We start from the raw sequence: 17,737 nt of genomic DNA, 5'->3' as shown, positions 1-17,737 counted from the left end.
TGAGGTTGGAGGAAGGAAGAGGGGAGAACTACCCCCCATTTTTGACAAAAGCCAAAACCACAAGAAACATGATATATCTGAAATTAACTGTGATGCAGGGAATGCTGGAGAGACTGATGGTGTCTGACATAATTTTGGTCAGTTTTAGTGCTGTGGTTTGCAGAGAAGAATCAAATTGGAAGGAATTTTGTTGGTTCTGGGGCTCCCAGGGCCACAGTCCACTGTACTATCTGTCCCGAGAGCGAGGACACAAGATTTCTAGTCCACTTTGTTCCCAGATTTTGGAGCAGTATTGAAGACAGGCAGCCTGGACAGATTTCAGAAGTGGGCATTTGAAAGCTTTGGGATTCAGTATGACGATAGATGTCATCCTGCAGATGCCTACAAGCTACAGTGCAAGCCATTTTTGGGCATGAGGCCAGGGTCCTTGATCCCAAAACTCTGGTTTGACTGAGGTTGGCAAAGGCTTGAAGGTAAGTACCAGTACTGAGAACTTCAGTGGAAGGCCATACAGCAGTCTGGGAAACTGGGCTTTCCAACAGCTCAGCAGACAGGCTGACAAGAAGCCAGACATTCTAAGACCTGTCTAACAGACAGGATGTCACCAGGTGTTGGCTGAAATACTCTGGGGGTAATTTATAGATTTTGATGAACCAGCATTTTTGACAAGCAAATGTCATTGGAGAATTCCCGACGAACTGTAGTTTCCAGCAGTTTGAGATGGTTCAGACGTTGTTTGGTTTAAACCAGGTTGTCTTCTAAAATGAAAGCAAAAGTCGATTACCATGTGCAAAACTATAATGTAAATGTTATCTCTTTTGGGGGCATGGGTTACTTACAGAAAGCTAGCTCCTAAGTAAATATTATATATTTTCTGTACAGAAGGCAGAAATGTTCTAGGATTTTGCCTCCTTTTCACTTCCTTGATGGAGCAACCTGGCCAATCAGACAATAAAGGAAGGTGTATGTGTATATGTACCAGAGGGTAAATTAATAGCTCCAGCCTCAAAGAGGTAAAGTGCTATTTAATGTTGTGATTTCTACTTCTTCCTTGGGGACAGAACTAAGAAATTCATGGTCAGTTATAGGTTCTCAATCAAGACTGCTTCTCTTGCGCCCTGAGGTGCTAACAAGCTACAAAGCCCATATGTGTTTTTCTTGTGGAGATTTCAGTTTGTCCTATGAGCAGAACTCAATGTGTTTCTAATTCATCTTCTCATTCTCTTTAGTTTTGGGATAAAAATGGCTCTGACAGGGCCTGCCACTTAATTTTGTCCTAGTTGTTTTATTTGGGTTGCTTTTTGAGCTTATACCTGGGAGTATTTCAATGTTTCTTCCCTGTTATCCAGGTTCTGCTATTAAGATGCTTTTTGTCCTAAACCCTTGAGCTGTTTCCCCAAGGACTTCCCCATTTTCTGTGTATCTCACCAAATTGTGCAGTGATTTAGCAGGGTCATCATGTTCCTACTGGTTCCAGTACCACCCTCTTTCTTAGTCTCCGACTGACTTTCTCTGTTGCCTGAGAAAGGTGGTGTTGATGTGTCTGACACTATATTAGAATCTTCCATCTTTTTCTTTGTCCTAATATCTAATGTTAAACTAACACACTAAATCAAGCATTATGCCTTGCAGACAGGCAGTCCAATATAAAAGTCACACATTTACAAGCTTTCATGCTTAAGAAAATTGAATCATAGAATCATTTATTGGAAATAGAATCATTTGTTGGAACAGACCCTTTATAGAAGAGTAAGAGCAAACAGCTGCATCTGGATAGCAGCCGTTGTAGTATTATTTTTAATATACTATATATTTTTATTTTTCCACTCTCTGGATAATTTTTCACAGAGATGGTACAGTGAAGTGTGCTTTCAGTAATGATGAGAGTGGTTTGATGCTCTCAAATGACAGTTTTACCTTAGAAGGAACAATAACCACGCTTATATTTTCACTAATTGGTGGCACCAGTGAGCTCTACAGTTGGTGCAATATCTTTGTTTTAAAACAGTGAGCTCATTAGAGGCAGTAGACTGCTTCCATTGGAATAGTTAACAAGCTGCAACCCAGAACATTTCTACATGCCTTTCCACCCCCTCAGAGACTGCCTTAGTCATCACAGCCTAAGAAAGTAAGAAAGATTGTTTGCTGAAATGTGAAGGAATTTTACCATTCTGTGGTATTGGAATTAACATATTATTATTGGATTCCAGGCCTTCATTACTTTAATATCTTTATTTTGACTGTGGCTCTAAAAAAGCAGATCTGTGAAAGAACTTCTGGCTTAATACACAAACATAAAACTTTAAAGGGCATTATGATGGAAATATGCTTGATTGAGAGCTGTGGGCATTAATATAACTTAATCTAAACTTGCTTCAGTACCCTGTATTTACTGAAACAACTTGTGCTAAGCAAAGGTTATATTGTCTTGTACTGGAAGGAAAACAACTGCTCATTGTATATCACTGACTCACAGAGTGGTTTGGGTTGGAAGAGACCTTAAAGATCATCTAGTTCCAATGCCACTGCCAAGGGCAGGGACACCTCCCACTACTCCAGATTGCTCAAAGACCCATCCAACCTGGCCTTGAACACTTTCAGGAATGGGGCATCCACAACTGTTCCAGACAGCTGGCTCCAGTTCATCACCATACTACCAATAAAGAAATTCTTCCTAATATCCAATCTAAACCTACCCTTTTTCAGTTTAAAGCCATTCCCCCTTGTTCTGTCATTACTTGTCCTTGTGAAAAGTCCTTCTCCAGTTCTCTTGCAGACCCTTCAGGTACTGGAAGGGGCTTTAAGCTCTCCCCAAAGCCTTCTCCTCTCCAGGCTGAACAACTCCAATTCTCTCAGCCTGTTTTCACAGGAGAGGTGCTCCAGTCCTCTGATCATCTTTTTTGCCCTCAACTGGACTCATTCCAACAGATCCACATCTGTTGGGGTCCCAGAGCTGGACACAGCACTCTATGCATTGTCTCCTGAGAGCAGAGGGGGAGAATCACCTCCATGCAGCTGCTGGCCACGCTGCTTCAGCTGCAGCCCAGGCTAGGGTTGGTTTTGCTGGCTCAGTGCAGCCAAAACCCCCAAGTCCTCCTCAGGGCTGCTCTCAATCCGTTCTCTGCCCAGCCCTGTTAGTGCTTGGGATTGCCCGAGCCAGGAGCAGGACCTTGCTCTTGGCCTTGGTGAACGTCACGAGGTTCAGGGAGGCCCTGCTCTCCAGCCTGTCAGTGTCCCTCTGGCTGGCATCCTTTCCCTCCAGCGTGTCGGCCACACCCCACAGCTTGGTGTCATTGTCACTGATGAGGGTGCTCCTGATGCCACTGTCCATGTCACTGGCACAGCTGTGAAACAGAGCCAGTCCCATTCTGACCCCTGAGGATCACCACCAGTTACTCTTACTGGACTCCACTCGGACATTGAGATGCTGACCACAACTCTTTGAATGTGGCCACTCAGCCAATTCCCTATCCACCAGGTAGTCCATCCATCAAATCTATGCCTGCCCAGTTTAGAGACAAGGATCTCATGTTAGGGTGGTGGCAAATGCTTTGCACAAGTCCAGGTAGACAATATTAGTTGCTCTTCCCTATCCACCAAAGTTGTAACACTGTCATTAAAAGCCATCAAATTTATCAGGCAAATTTTCCTTTAGCGAAGCTATGTTGGCTGTCATCAGCCAGTCTCCTTATATTCCATGTGCCTTTGCATAGTCTTCTGGAGGATCCTCTCTGTGCTTGTGATGGGCACAGAGGTGAGACTTGACTAGCCTGTAGCTCCCCAGGTCTTCCTTACTTCTCTTTTTAAAAAATGGAGGTGATGAGTCCCTTTTTCATCCAGTGGGAAATTTACTGACTGCCACAATTTCTCAAATATAATGGAACTATGATTTAGATATCATCCACTGGAATAACAGGATATATCAATCATCCAGTGGAATAGCAGGAGCTCTTCACACCCCAGCCTGGGGTGTCAGATAGCTGAATCTTTAAGCTAGCTTGATGTAGGCCCATCACTTTCTGTATGCAGTATTACAAAGCCAGCTATGTACTTAACTCCCTGTCTAATCTAAGTCCACATGGCCAGATATTTCTTGAGAGATCATAGGGACAACCACTGCATTTGAAATAAGACACCAGAACTTTTGCTTTGAAAGCCATTATCCTCAAGGATAGGAGGAGGTCTTGCTTAAATTTTCCTGATTAAGACTGTAGTAGATGACACTGGTTGAAAAGGTTGTCGATAACTAAAATCTAAATACGGTGTTGATAACTAAAATCTAAGTAACAAACTACCCAATGCTCTACTGAAGAGAAGTCTCAAGAGCTAATTTATGGGAATTGTAAAGGATTAACTGCCTAACATCAATCATGCACTCAGAAAATCTGCTATATTCAACAAGTGCCATGAACAGTTGCTTTTGTACATCTCAAACATATCTTTGGTATCTGGTCAGAGATTTAAAACCATGGTTACACACTTCACCTTCGCAGACAGTGTAGTTACTGACACTTGGCTCAAGCTCAGAACTCTGATAGGTTACAGGACTATCACACAGGCTGCTCACCCTTCTACTTATTACTACTTCTTGAGCCGAACACAGCCTACTGTGTTTTGGTGCTTTTTTGATTGTTTGCTACCATTGTATTAATGATGATCTACACATACTACTTCTGCATTCTGTAGATCTAGTTCTTTTGCTAGAATCAGAATATGAAGTATGAAAAGGTGACCATATGAAATATATTATTTCTATGCCACTGTGTGCCTCAGTGGCAACAGAAAGGATTTGGATTACTTGCCTGCTGTTTTCTGTTACTCACCTTGAAAGAAAGAGGAAGGTAGCATGGTCTGTGTCCTCTGCAACCACAGCCTTCTCTAAATGCTTTGGTGTGTTATTGTAACTTGCCTTTTTCCCTCTTAAACGTCTCTCTGTACTACGTTATAAATACCAATAAAACGTTAGTAGAAAAAAAAACCACATAAAATTCATGTTATTTGTTTTAGAAGTCTACAAGATACAGTCAGTGTAGGAGGTTGGAATTTTTTTACAAGGGGGAGTATTATTTTCACTTTTTAATTTCACATTGACCAATATTTTTACTTAGGGTAAAATAAAAACATACATTTTCCTGAGCCTTTACCAAGATAAATTTTCTGAACATTAGACATTCCAGGATATATAGCCAACTCCTCCTGAGAGGCCAACAGATAGATCCGTTTGCTTTGGAATACGGTTTTCTCCATCTCCTGTCAGCTCTTGCCTGTGTCAGCAATATGGAGCATCATGGACAAAGCAAATCAGAGCTGTAAAATGGACTGGCCACCACCTTCCTCATGGCTTCTGTCCTATCATGGTTTAGGTGACGGATTGTGGTCAGGGGGAAACACTGACCTTTTTGGTCTTTGTACACTGGGGAAAAGTGGGCACAGTGTGTTTGGGGTGCAGCTGTTGCACAATCCCCCAGGGTGGCAGAGATGTCAAGGCGCTCTGATGGGGTAAGGAATGTTGGAGTGGAAAGTCAGCTGATTGGCGTGGTCACCTCTTTCCATTCCTGGCAGTGAGTCACTGTAACCAACTTGTTAAATGAAGTCAACTGTTACCTCTCCTCCAAGCCATATGATTAATACATTTCATAACAAGCAAATCACTGCTCATTATTCCCCAATGTTCTCAGATGGTTCTTTTACTTTTCTTGAGATATCTGAATGTTTTGCAGAGCACTGGGGATGCTGAGTAGGCCAGTTGTCTTGCAGACATGGTGGCTGGAGTGGCATCTGAACCCCAGTGCAATCTTTTAACAGTTTATTTATGGATGGGTTGTATTCCTGTACATTTGAAAGAAGGAAAATACTTCAATTTGTAAATTGACTTCTAGATTTAAATCTTACAAATACATATGTTTTTGTATATTACTGTGTACCACTTGGATGACTCTGTAGGGGCAAACTGAATTCTCTTTGTTGAAATTTTGAAGGCATTAGTATTGCTTAGCCTGCAGTTCTCTCAATTAAAGATGCAAGAAAAAAAATTATTTTATCCAAGCAGGTTTTTATTGCTGTTAGCATACAGTTACACAATATGCATAGATAGAGCTTTTGATCCAAGAATCTCTCAGTATATTTAGAAAAATATATCACAATAAGTTAGTAAGAATTCTCACCATAGGACACTTAAGACCTATACCTTTCTTATGGAAGTTTTCACAGCAAAATTGTTTAAAACTTAATTTTATCAGTCTAGATTAAGACTAAGGTAGGAGCCGAGCAATGTGATTTTCATTGTAGCTTGTTATGTAACAAGGTCCTGTGCAACTATTCTGTAAACCTTTCATGGATAATCTTCCAGAGGCATTGTGATGTTTTTGAAGAATTTCCGATTTTTCCTTCTTTTACTGATAGCAATAGACCATTTTTTTGCCTTAGGGATGACCAGCTTTAAACTTTGTTTAAACTTTTACTGAGAAGTCGAATTCTGCTCTACTAATAAAGCAATGATTTAAGTATCCTATTCATTAATTTTCAAAATACACTATAATCCTTTCATACTGGTTCACAGAAATGATGGATCTACAGAATACTTGACTGCCACTGCATTTGGTTCATGAAACTTGCTGGTATTATTTAAACTTGTCTGCAGTGCTTAACAGTACGCACTTTGTCTAATTGCAAGCTGTAGTGGAAATGTATTCTGAGATGCTCGTACAACTGCATTTCATGATCTGCTCAAAGTTTGAGTCCTCACAACCCAGCCCTGTATGTTGATTATGATGTACCTGTCTTAAACTTCCCTATCCTGTATAGCCAGGCTTTCACACATCTTCTCCCAGGGAGGCATGTTGTAGTCTGGGAAATCCTTGCTAGATTTTAGTTAATATTGTTCCTCACTTTTGCTATATTTTTTAGTGAATTAGTTACAGATGCTAATATTGAATATCTCACTTTTGGTTTCAGAGTTTGTCCATTTTGAAATGACCAGGACAGTTTATAATTTGTGTCATTTTTTCATTCTCCTTCCAAACTCAAGCAACTCCTTCTGCATTAATTTCACTTGTTTTTCTATTATGATGGGTTTTTTTCTTTGAGATTATATAAACTATAGGCTTACTTATTTTTAATGAATGTGTGGCTCTGGAGTGTGAAAGAAAGGTCCAGCTGTGCCCTCTACATGGACTGCAGCAGATTTTGGATTCTCCTATGCAAAGCCTGAACCATATGGAATTTCTATAGTAATTTTATAGAAAAGATTACAATTTTGACAACTATTTTTCTTTTATGAGTATCAAAGCATACTATTTGGGAATTTACAGTGAAAAGTGTATTTCAAAATATTGTGGTACTCATTTTTATATTCTTGAAATAGAGGTCTTAAGGTGACTAGCAGCTTTCATACCAAATCAAATCAAGTCTGTAGTGTAGTGCAGGCACTGAGTTCTTCTGTGTCATGTAGCTAAACAAGTCCTCATGTGTGTGAGAAATAGTCTCTGTGAAAGGCTGAAGTATCAACATCTGCAGCACTTGGAGGAGTGGACTGTTTCTCACAGCCAGAAGAGTGTAAGGGAGGATCTGAATTATAGTCCACGTAGCAAAATAACCACTTTCTCCATTGTGAGCATTCTGAATATATAATTATTTAGTGACAGCAGATAGTTGAATATTCACCTTATATTAGCTGGTTACTGATTCTGCTGTGTTGACTTGCCTACTTGGCAAATTGAAAAAATACAATCAAAACAAATAAATAGAGTTGTGTGCACCCTGGAAAGGACTTTAGATTTGTCTCTGACAGTGATCCATGGCAGACACTTGAGATAACAAGTATCTTCATTTGTCCTACATTAGGAAGGTGTGGGATGATTTTTCTCCCAATTCAGTGCATTGATAATACATTATGTTCTGAGATTGGTTTAAATTTGGAAGAAAGTACTTTATTACTCCTTTAACAGTGCTTTTTAGACTTTTTGTGTTTGCTTCTGTAGAAGATACATGAGTTTTATATACTGGAAAGTTTTTTGTGCCTTGTATGTCCAGTGGCTGTAAATGGTACCAAATATTTTGAATTCTCCAACTTTTAATTTGATTAAGGATTTTTTGGGCTCTTTATCATGATAGGAAAGATATGATTTACTTTGTCTCTGCCATTCAATAGCATGCTTCCAATATGTCCTCATCTTGTTCATCTCCCTTCTAGAATAAATAATCTTAGTCTTTTCAGAGCATTCAAACAGTCTGATTGTTATTCATTATATCTCACTCACCTAATACTTCTTTACTCCTTTCTTCTGGCAGCTGTAGATTTTACTGGAGTTTTGTTTGCTATTTTAGTTCTTGCTCTTGGCACAAAAGGTTCATATTTTCTATGTTGATGTACATTACCATTGTCCACAATTAATTTTGGGTCCCTTTGCATAGCTGCTTGTGATGCCTTAGCATTATTATCATTATCCTACTTTGTCCTGAGATAAATACTCCTCCATACCCTGCAGATGCTGCCATCTCACTGCTTCTGGACCTCCCATAGCATTAACAGGCCATGAAATAGAAGAAGTTTTCAATAGTTAGCATTTAGCTATGCAGAAAATTGACTTGAATACCATAATCAGCTTTCTGCTGCACAGATTTTTACCCCAATAGTATCTCTTCCTAACCACTTGGCTTCCTTAGTAGTTTGTAATGAAGAAGCCTGTCACAGGCTGGCTCTGCCTGCAGCTACCTTGTGTCAGGTGGCTTTCCTTACCTTGCTGCAGTACCAACAGAGCTGTGCTGAATTCAAGGGATTGAGACCTAGTTTCCTATTTGAATCAGTTTACCAAATTCACCTGGTCAGATATGTGATGGATGATTCAAGACTAATTCCTTGTTCATTCTGAGATGACACTTATCCACTGAAGGGACAATATTCCCATGGTTCGGTCCAACTCCTTTGGAACAGAACCTTTCTCAAGTAAGAGCTTGTCATTTGCCAGCAGCCCAGCCAATTTATACTTATGATCTTCTGGACTTTTGGTGTAATGTCATCATCTCTGCCTGATGACTCATTGTTTTTATAATTATGACTTTGCTGAAGAACCTTTTCCCTGACACCTCAATTTCCCAAAGTATATCATCCTTATTAGCTTAGCAAAGAGGAAGGAGCTTGGATCATGGTCTTCACCTACAAATTTCTATGACATGCCTGGGAACATTAAAGCGTGCCCTGCAGTTCATGGTATTTTCTAATAAAACCAGATTTAGAGATATGACAATCCACCACAAGTAGCAATACTTTCCCCCTCAAATTCTGATCCTTTTTGCCAGTTTAATAAAAGTAGAGCAGTATATTGAGTCTTTTCTCAATTTTCCAATTTAGATGGTAATTAAATTGTTAACTGGGACAAGTAAAATTTTGTGGATACGTCCCATTTTTGTTCTCATTTGTCATTCAAGAGAAAATTAAAATTTTGGTTGAAAAATCACAACTTTCCACATAAAATGTTACATCGAAGTTACAGAGTTCAACTTTCATTCCATTTGCATCCCACAATCACCTGAAATTCTTCCATTTGTTCTGATAAATTTGCTTCTGATATATATGTCATATATTTATTTTGCCACCTGTTAAATTCTTTGCTGGAATTTTAAAGAGAATAAAGGGGAAAAGCCCCTAGTGAATGAGATTTGAAATGTGCCAAGCTTACAGTCCAGAGAGAGCAGTACACAGCACCATTAAGGATAACAAGAAGAATAATTCTCTGGTGGGGACTCTAATAAATGTAGTAGTGTGCTGTACTAAAGAACACATGAAAATGGATGTGGTATAACAAAATTATTCATAAAGAGAAACGCAAGAGGTTGTCATGCTGAGTGGTTACATGCAGTTATGTGGAGCACTAACAAGGTTACCACTAGAAACAGAGTGCTGGGGTGCTCACAGATGTTTTCTAACTAGCATTGAGTGTAAAGTGTTTTTATCTTAGAGTATATAGACAAAACTGGATTTGAAAGGATGCTAAATCTTTCTACCAATTGTTAATAATTCAGAGCCAAATGGCAATAACAACTCATGTAGGTCAGTGTAACAGCCACAGCAACTTCAAGATGTTTGATGGAAGGTTTTCAAGCTACATGCTTTACTGCTCTTTCTCCTGGGTTATTTTTGATACACTGTGATCATATTCTCACCCTGTGCTTTATAAATTAGCAATGAAATGTGTGCATGCGTGTGTGTGTATGCAAACACAAATGTCAATGAAATAAGCACACAAACTGAAATACTCATTGGAAAAGTTTACTGTGGAAGCAAGGAGCTCTTCCTAAGCTGCCACTGTAACACTTCAAACTGTAGTGTTAGAAAACCAGAGGCTGAAACTTTGCTCATATTCCTGAAGTACAAAATGTCTAGGAAGTGCAGTCATTCAGAGAGTGGTTAAGTGTTGTTCCAGCAGCTCACTGAGCTGAAACATCATTTATCCGCAACATCAATATGATCTGAGTTTTATACTATCATTTAAACATTTAAACAGCAACAGATTTACAGCACAGAGTTGAGATATGGCTGTAACTAATACTGTAACAAAATCAATAGACAAATGTTTTAGAGAAGGGCAGTCGCTGCTCTTCTCACTGATGTGTGTTTGTGTGCATAGCACAGTCACACCAATGTGCTTTGAATTCAGCTCATAGGAAGGAGTTTTAAGCTCAGGGATTTAAAGCATTCAGACTTCTTCAGACCAAAATCATATCAAGACATGGCTAGGAGTATCAGTGGCCCTGTCTAGAGCCAATAAAAATCTGTGGAAGTGTTTTTCTGCTGAAATTGGCCTTTGGGGATTTGCCTTTTAGATTACATTTTAATTGAAGTTGCAAGCCAGTTCTGCATGTGGTGGAAGCAAGAGGGCTGCTAATATTAGAGCTCCTCAAGAGCCCTGCAGATTCTGGCAGGTTAGTTAAATGTTTCTACTGGACTTAGACTTCAAGATGTGGAATGATGAAACAGTTTGTACTGTTTCATCAGTGCCTCACATCTTCAGAAGTTGATTTTAGGCAGGCTATTAGTGGTCATGGTGCTCAGCTGGGATAGAAGCTGCTTTCACATTTTGGGTATTTACATCAGTAACCATAAACATTTTTTCACCTCACAACATCCTGGATTTAAAAATTTATATATAGAAACAGGATAAAAATGTATAAGCTGAAAGGATGGACAGAATCTCTGTGACTTGCGGCAAAAAAAACCCCTGTAAATATCAAGCATAAAAACTATAATTTGGAGCATTTATCTCTGGAAGTTAAAATGTGCTGCGCCTGATCCACACACCTCAGTCATCAAAGTTACTAAATAGGTTTTTCTTCATATACAGGTCTTTTACCCTGCATTTATGGGCTTAGAGTGCCAACCTAGAAATAAGGACTTTTATTGATTTTTATTGTGAGGTGAACATAAACTCTAGTATTCAAAGCCTATTTCATAAGAAACTAATTGTCTTTTTCTTTTAGTATTTTTGCCAGATTAGCTACCCAGGAAGAGAGTCAGAAATAGAAATCATTAGGTAAATTTAAGAATTAAAATGTTCTTCTCTCACCTAAACAAGGAATTGTAATGAACAGTTTTAATGTGAAATAGGGGTTAAAATAATTTGATTTGCTTCTCAATGGAGAGTGTTTGTGCATGCAGCTCGAGAAGAGTAAGCAATACCAGGAAGGTAATTTTAGCTAATGTATTTTAGTCTGTTTTAGGACTGGCTGAAGGCACATACATGATCTGCTTCTATTGTGCACCTGACAAGTTGTAACTTGTGAAGTTACAGGAACAAAATCCTTTCTAAGCAGGAGCGTCTCTGCTAAGATATTAGTCTGAGGTCCTCTTCTAATTGCCAACAGTAATCAGTTTGTTCATGTGGTAGAAGTATCTCTTGTTGGCAGAGTACAAAAGGGTTAATGAATAAGTGATGCCAAAAAACAAACCCACGTGTTGCATTGGGAAATGTTTCTGCAATAGCGTGTCATTGTTCGGGTGAGGAAACGTCACGTGCAGCTTCAGACTATTTATACTGTCTAAAATCAATTTTGAAAAATGTAAGCACTGGCCACAGTGGGGCCCTAGCAAGGATTTGAAATAAACCTCCCAGGAGGAGGATGTAATTATTTTCTCTTAATATCTGAAATATCAGGTTTAAAGGGAGAAGGTAAAAGCATTCATTCAGCACAAGTGCCTCAGTGTGTTTATTGAATGGAATCACACAGTCTGGAGGCCAGCACTGTGCTGCCTCACATGCCTGCTATCCCACTAATTTTGCTGGGATTAGAGCGGGTGTAAATGAGCACAGAATTTAGCCACGGGATTCTAAATCCACTTTGGCTGAAAAACCACATGTAGGCATGTGTCCACCTCCATGCACAGGCACACACAGTCTGCCTTGCACCGCTGCAGGTGGAGATTGCTGTGGTATGCTTGTGGGGTGGGGTCCCCATGGCAAGAATGCCAAAAATCTTTTTAATCTTATTCACCTCAGAGAAGTTATAGCTGGCCTTGACAGCGGTATTTTTGTCTTCAAAATGTACTGCTATTTTAAAAACTAGTTAAATGCACTTAGTTGAAGAAAGCTGTATTGCCTTAATAATTTGTATTTGTGAGCTTCCACCTGTCAGTCAGTTTGACTGTGCTCAAATGAGACAGCCACACATCAGCTTCTTTGAGCAGCAGCAAATGACCATGGGGAGCTGAACAGGAAGAACTTGTAAACTCTGCAATGCTGAATGATATCCACAGATCTTTAATTGGAGATAAACTTGGAGAGACTGCTATTGATGAGATATTCTTCTTCTCAGCTACAGAGACAGATGTAGAGCTGAACTTTGGCCATTTATATGTGTGAAACCAAAGTGAAAGTCCTATCCAGAAGGTTGTTCAGTTGCTCTGAAGCTCTGTGAGGGCTGAAGGTCAGAGTTAGACTTCCTATCTAAGAATTGCCACAGTGTCTTACCTCCTAGTGATAGTGCTTGGTCTTGCAAAGTAGCAGAAATCTCTTGGAAAATTATTTCCATTGCTCTTTGCCATCATTAGTAGAGAGTTTGTATTCTCCTGGTCTCAGGAGGATCAACAAGCATCAGCAAGGATCAACAAGGGTCTGCACATCTCTATGATGTTAGTACCATGTCAAAATTAGAGTCAGGGCCTGAGCTCAAATTTCAGATATATCCAGGTAACTGGAATCCAGATGACATCTTCTACTCTGTGCTCATCTCTTTTTTTACTCAGATGGAATAGGAGCAGAACAAACAGGCCAGGTCTGTCCAACAGAGGAGAATTAAAAGTAAAGATGTGAGATCTACAGGAAGGATTGCTGCTATCTCTGCGCCATACTGTGTCATTGATTTTTAGGTTGATCTCTTAACTGATTCCAATTGTGACTTAGACTTAAAAATTGATGATACAGTATGGCCTTACGTGATGAAGGGAAAGGGCTTGGGTTTGCTCGCAGCTGCAGTGATGTAAATCCTGAGTCACTGCACTCAGCTGGAGTTAGGTCACTTGTGCTGGAAGAGCTTAGGGCCTATTCTTGTGGAGTCAGGGAGAGGACCCACAGCACATCAGCTGCTTCAGAGAGAACCATCTGCACCCTCTCCCCTGAGCTATTCAGATAATTCAAGGCAGTTTACCTCTCTTTGCAAAAAGAATAAACAAGTATTGAAGTAACCACAGGATAAAAGCATGCACACAGGCAATTATGGGAGAGCAGCTGATGCACTGTTAGTTCACACCCTATGTTACCCTGTGGTAACTTGTTTGTAAGCTGGTTCTCTCTGTGCATAGTGCTAGAGAGCAGGCTCCAGCCTTTTGCATCACCCTAATGAATGCTTCTCCGAAAATATTTACAGCCTGTTAAGCTTTTACAAGATATAAAGAAGAAGGTTGGGCTAAAAAAAGTCTTCCTTCTGGGGATATTTTCCCAAGTAAGAGCAGCCTAACAGTTCTTACTATTTAGTATTTAATGATACTTAAACATAGTCCAATTGCTATTCCTAAGATTCCACTTTCTGTCTGCTAGAATTTGTTATAGCTGTCAATAAACAAATCGTGGTAATAATTACAGTGGTGTCTGCTGATACCTCTGTGGTTAACATTTTTCATTTGTTTTATTATAATTCTGTGTTTATTAGGAGTTGTAACTTGGACAGAAAACCTGCTCTTCAAGATTAATTTACTTAACCATATAGTTATAAAGTATTCCTTAATTTTTAAATCCATGTATTTTTGCATTTACAAAATGCCAAAAAATGTGTGATTAAGAATGGTTTACCATGTAAGAAAGCTTTTTATTATTTTAATTTGATTATTTAAAAATCCCATTGTTTGCCAGAATTCCACTCAGACCAACAATGAAACAACACCTCAGATGCTGGAACATAATAAACTACAAAATTACCCCAAGCATGCATTTCTTTCCAGAAATCCTCAGATCTTGAAGAATGCATGGAAATATTACTTGGGACCATATTGTGCTATTGGAGGCACTGAAACACACAAAATAGAGAACTAACTTCAGCCTTCAAATATATCCATGCAACTCAATGAACTACATTCTGATTAATGTTATAATTTGGCCCAGAAAATTTAGGGCAAAGGCTAAACCTTTTGGTCAACACATAACTGCACTGAGCCATTGCATGAGTCTCAACCCTCTTTTTTGTCTTACAAATCATTGGTCCTGAAATATCTATTAAAGGCATAAATGGGTAATTTATAGATGAAGGGCCAAATTCACCAGTGCTGGGTCTGGAAGATATAAATAACACTTTCTTCTTTCAGCATGGCTCATTGCACTCTGCCTTCCTTTGGTGTTTTCTGATGATGGAAGGAGATTAATTTAATTTGTGGTTAGGATTTCATCCTCACTGTTAGCAGCTGCTGAATCAGTGCATTCCTCTGTTACTCTGGTCATTTGCTTCTTGGCTGTCTAGCACACATTTTGGGCAGCTGTGGTACTTGCATTCCTCTACTGCCACCTCTGAACAGGACACTGGGCTTTGCACAAATTGGTAGAAGCTGACGTAATTTCGGTTTGGTTATGGAATTTTAGCTTAAATTTGTTACTTCTGATAAGTACTACTAAGTGACTTGACTGTCAGTCTCCTAATCAACACTCTGCTTGAACACATATATTTTTTTAGATTAATAATATAATCAACCCATTGTAGATCAAGGAAAAAGTCTGCTCTAGAAATCAAAATTGTGTTTTGATTGGGTTATATTGGAATATTTATGGAAAAATTCCTTTGACCAGAAAAACTATAATAAACTACATGGTACATTAAACCTTAAAAAATGGACCTGCTTTATGTTGCTTCCAAAGGGCAGATCATAATCCAACAGTATCTGGTCAATGCTGATGGATAAATGGGCACTGTACTTAAAACACTGGGGAGCCTTGAGGCAGGAAATGATATTCATTTATAGGTACTGGTGCTTCGTTAGGAAATCATAGCTGTGAACCAAGATTTTACTAGTTCTTGTAATGTAAAAATCTGATTACTTTGATTCTGTTCATTGGTGACTTTTCAACTAGAGGCTTTAGCAATAAATTTGAGCAAAACAGAGACTGTTCAATTTCAAAGCTATTCCACGAAAAAAAGCACCTCTGCTGGTGTTTTATATTATAATTTATGCCATCTATCATTCTAATAGATTTTCTCTATGATTTTTCCATGATATCATGAGTTCAAAATGCTATCTTTTCTCCTTGATATTGTGCTTTTTAGAAAGGCTATCCCTTTTCTAGTTCTGTCCTTTGAAGTAGCTCATAGCATGAGAGGTCCAGCATTAAGAGTATTTAGGCTAAACCCCAATGGAAGTCAGCAGGTAAGCACAGCATCAGCTCTTAAAAAGTGAAAAACAAACCAAAATATTTTAGAGGACACGGGGGGTAACTGAATCCTTTTTATGTATACAAAAGCAAATAGGATCAAGTTTTGCATATTGTGTACTCTGATACTCTTAATTAGAAACAAATTAGTATATTGGGATTAATTTTCTGGAAACTAAGAAATCCTGTACTTGAAGTAAATGTAATAAGGCTAGTGTAATAATTGCCATGCTGCTGGGATGTTACAGAGCAGCAGATTACATGCAGTTTCAGTATATGTATTTACATGGACAAAGCACATACATGTATTTACATGGACTTTTTCTCCAAATTAGGGAGAGACTTTATACCAGGACATGGTCACTACTGTTCTGCAAGGAATTACTTTTTGGTATTATGTGTAAACTTTAAATTGGCTTCAGAAATCAAATGTATAGTGTAATTTGTTGAGGTGTGTTGTAGGTAGCACTTCTTTGCCAGCGGTCTTTGAAAGAACCAGCAGGTAACAAAGGGATAGTCCTTACTGCTGGTCTGTAAAGAGAGGTGCTGTATTTCTCTCAGCTATGAGGAGATACATATGCTGTGTTTCCAGTTACTTAACTGCATTATAAAAATAAGCTATATAAACATTTCCACAGTTTAGTTCTGTGCCTTAAACACTGCTATCCCTCCTCGTGGATAAAAAGGAAGCTGCCTATGGAAGTCTGTTTTGCAGTGTAAACTTAGCTATAGCACATGAGAACCTTGAACTAACCTGTGAATGCATCCATTGTTTTGAGTTATTATAGGGGCAAAGCTTAACTCACTGAAATTAGTACTCCCACTCCATATTAGTACAATGCCTGAAAATCCTACATTGCATGTGAATAGATTAGCTCAGGGCAACCCATTTAAAGAGATTGTCTACACTGTGAACTTGAACCATTATCTTATATGTGACAGAGGATGCAGAATGTATATATTCTAGTCTCCATTTCAGATGGATACCTATGCCAGCAGTATTGTAAGTACCAGTACAGTTTGTCTCCATCATGTTCTTTTTAGGCCCAGTATGTTGGAATTCATTATACTACATGAGAACAATAATTATGTTTTAATAAAATTTGCAAAATAATGTGTTCATCAGACTAGGATTATTTACATAGACCACGTAGTTGTAGTTTGGAGGTTTTGTATATGCAGATAAATCAGAACAATGTCTTTCCTATATTTCCATGTGTGTGTTTTATTTTTTAAAATACAAGAAATAAAAAACAAAGAAAGTGAGAGCTACAAGAATGATTAGACATCTTGTAAAAGGTTTCTTAGTGCTGCTGCTGACCTTCTCAGTCTGTTCTGCTTTGCTTTGGTATGTTTAACTGCCCCGGGAGGTCATTATCAGACAGTGGTGACTGTTTTGTCAGGTCTTATTGTTTAATTAGATCACAGTTTATGTCAAAATTCTAAAATTCTTTTGGCACATGCCAAAATTTTCACAGTTTTTAGTTTTTAAGTTGAAATATTTCTCAAACAATAAGCAGCAGCTACAAGGGAGTAGACAAATTTATTTAATATTTACAGTGTGCACTTAAAAAATTGTGCCTTGGGTTAAATTCATTGAAATGTGACATCTTATTTTCAAGACTATCCTATGGGTAGTCCCTTGAAACTTGTATTGACATTAATATAAGCCTTAAGAAATAGGCCTGGCAAGGCTCACATTATCTATAGTAAAGCTAGTTTTTGTACTGATCTTGCCTCCAATCATCTGAAATGGTATAAGATTGTGTAAACAAACCCTCATCTACAGAATTAGAAAATGATGTTTTTGATATGCCTTTCCTGCCCTTGAAATTATATGCCTGAAGTATGCAGTCTGTGATGTACCATGTTCCAGTAATGGTAAGATAATTGGT

At 38.7% G+C, this 17,737-nt stretch overlaps 1 protein-coding gene across 29 annotated transcripts in view; it reads left to right on the top strand.

Moving 5' to 3' along the window:
• The window catches only part of LOC110468626 (uncharacterized), a 511,599-nt gene that overhangs the window by 269,116 nt on the left and 224,746 nt on the right, over positions 1-17,737 (top strand). The window lies entirely within an intron of this gene.

The sequence above is a fragment of the Lonchura striata genome, chromosome 8 (genome assembly GCF_050655825.1).
Source record: "Lonchura striata isolate lonStrDom1 chromosome 8, ASM5065582v1, whole genome shotgun sequence".
NCBI classification, from domain to species: Eukaryota; Metazoa; Chordata; class Aves; order Passeriformes; family Estrildidae; genus Lonchura; species Lonchura striata.
The sequence above is the reverse complement of the archived record's forward strand: the minus strand, read 5'-3'. Positions and strand labels throughout refer to the sequence as shown.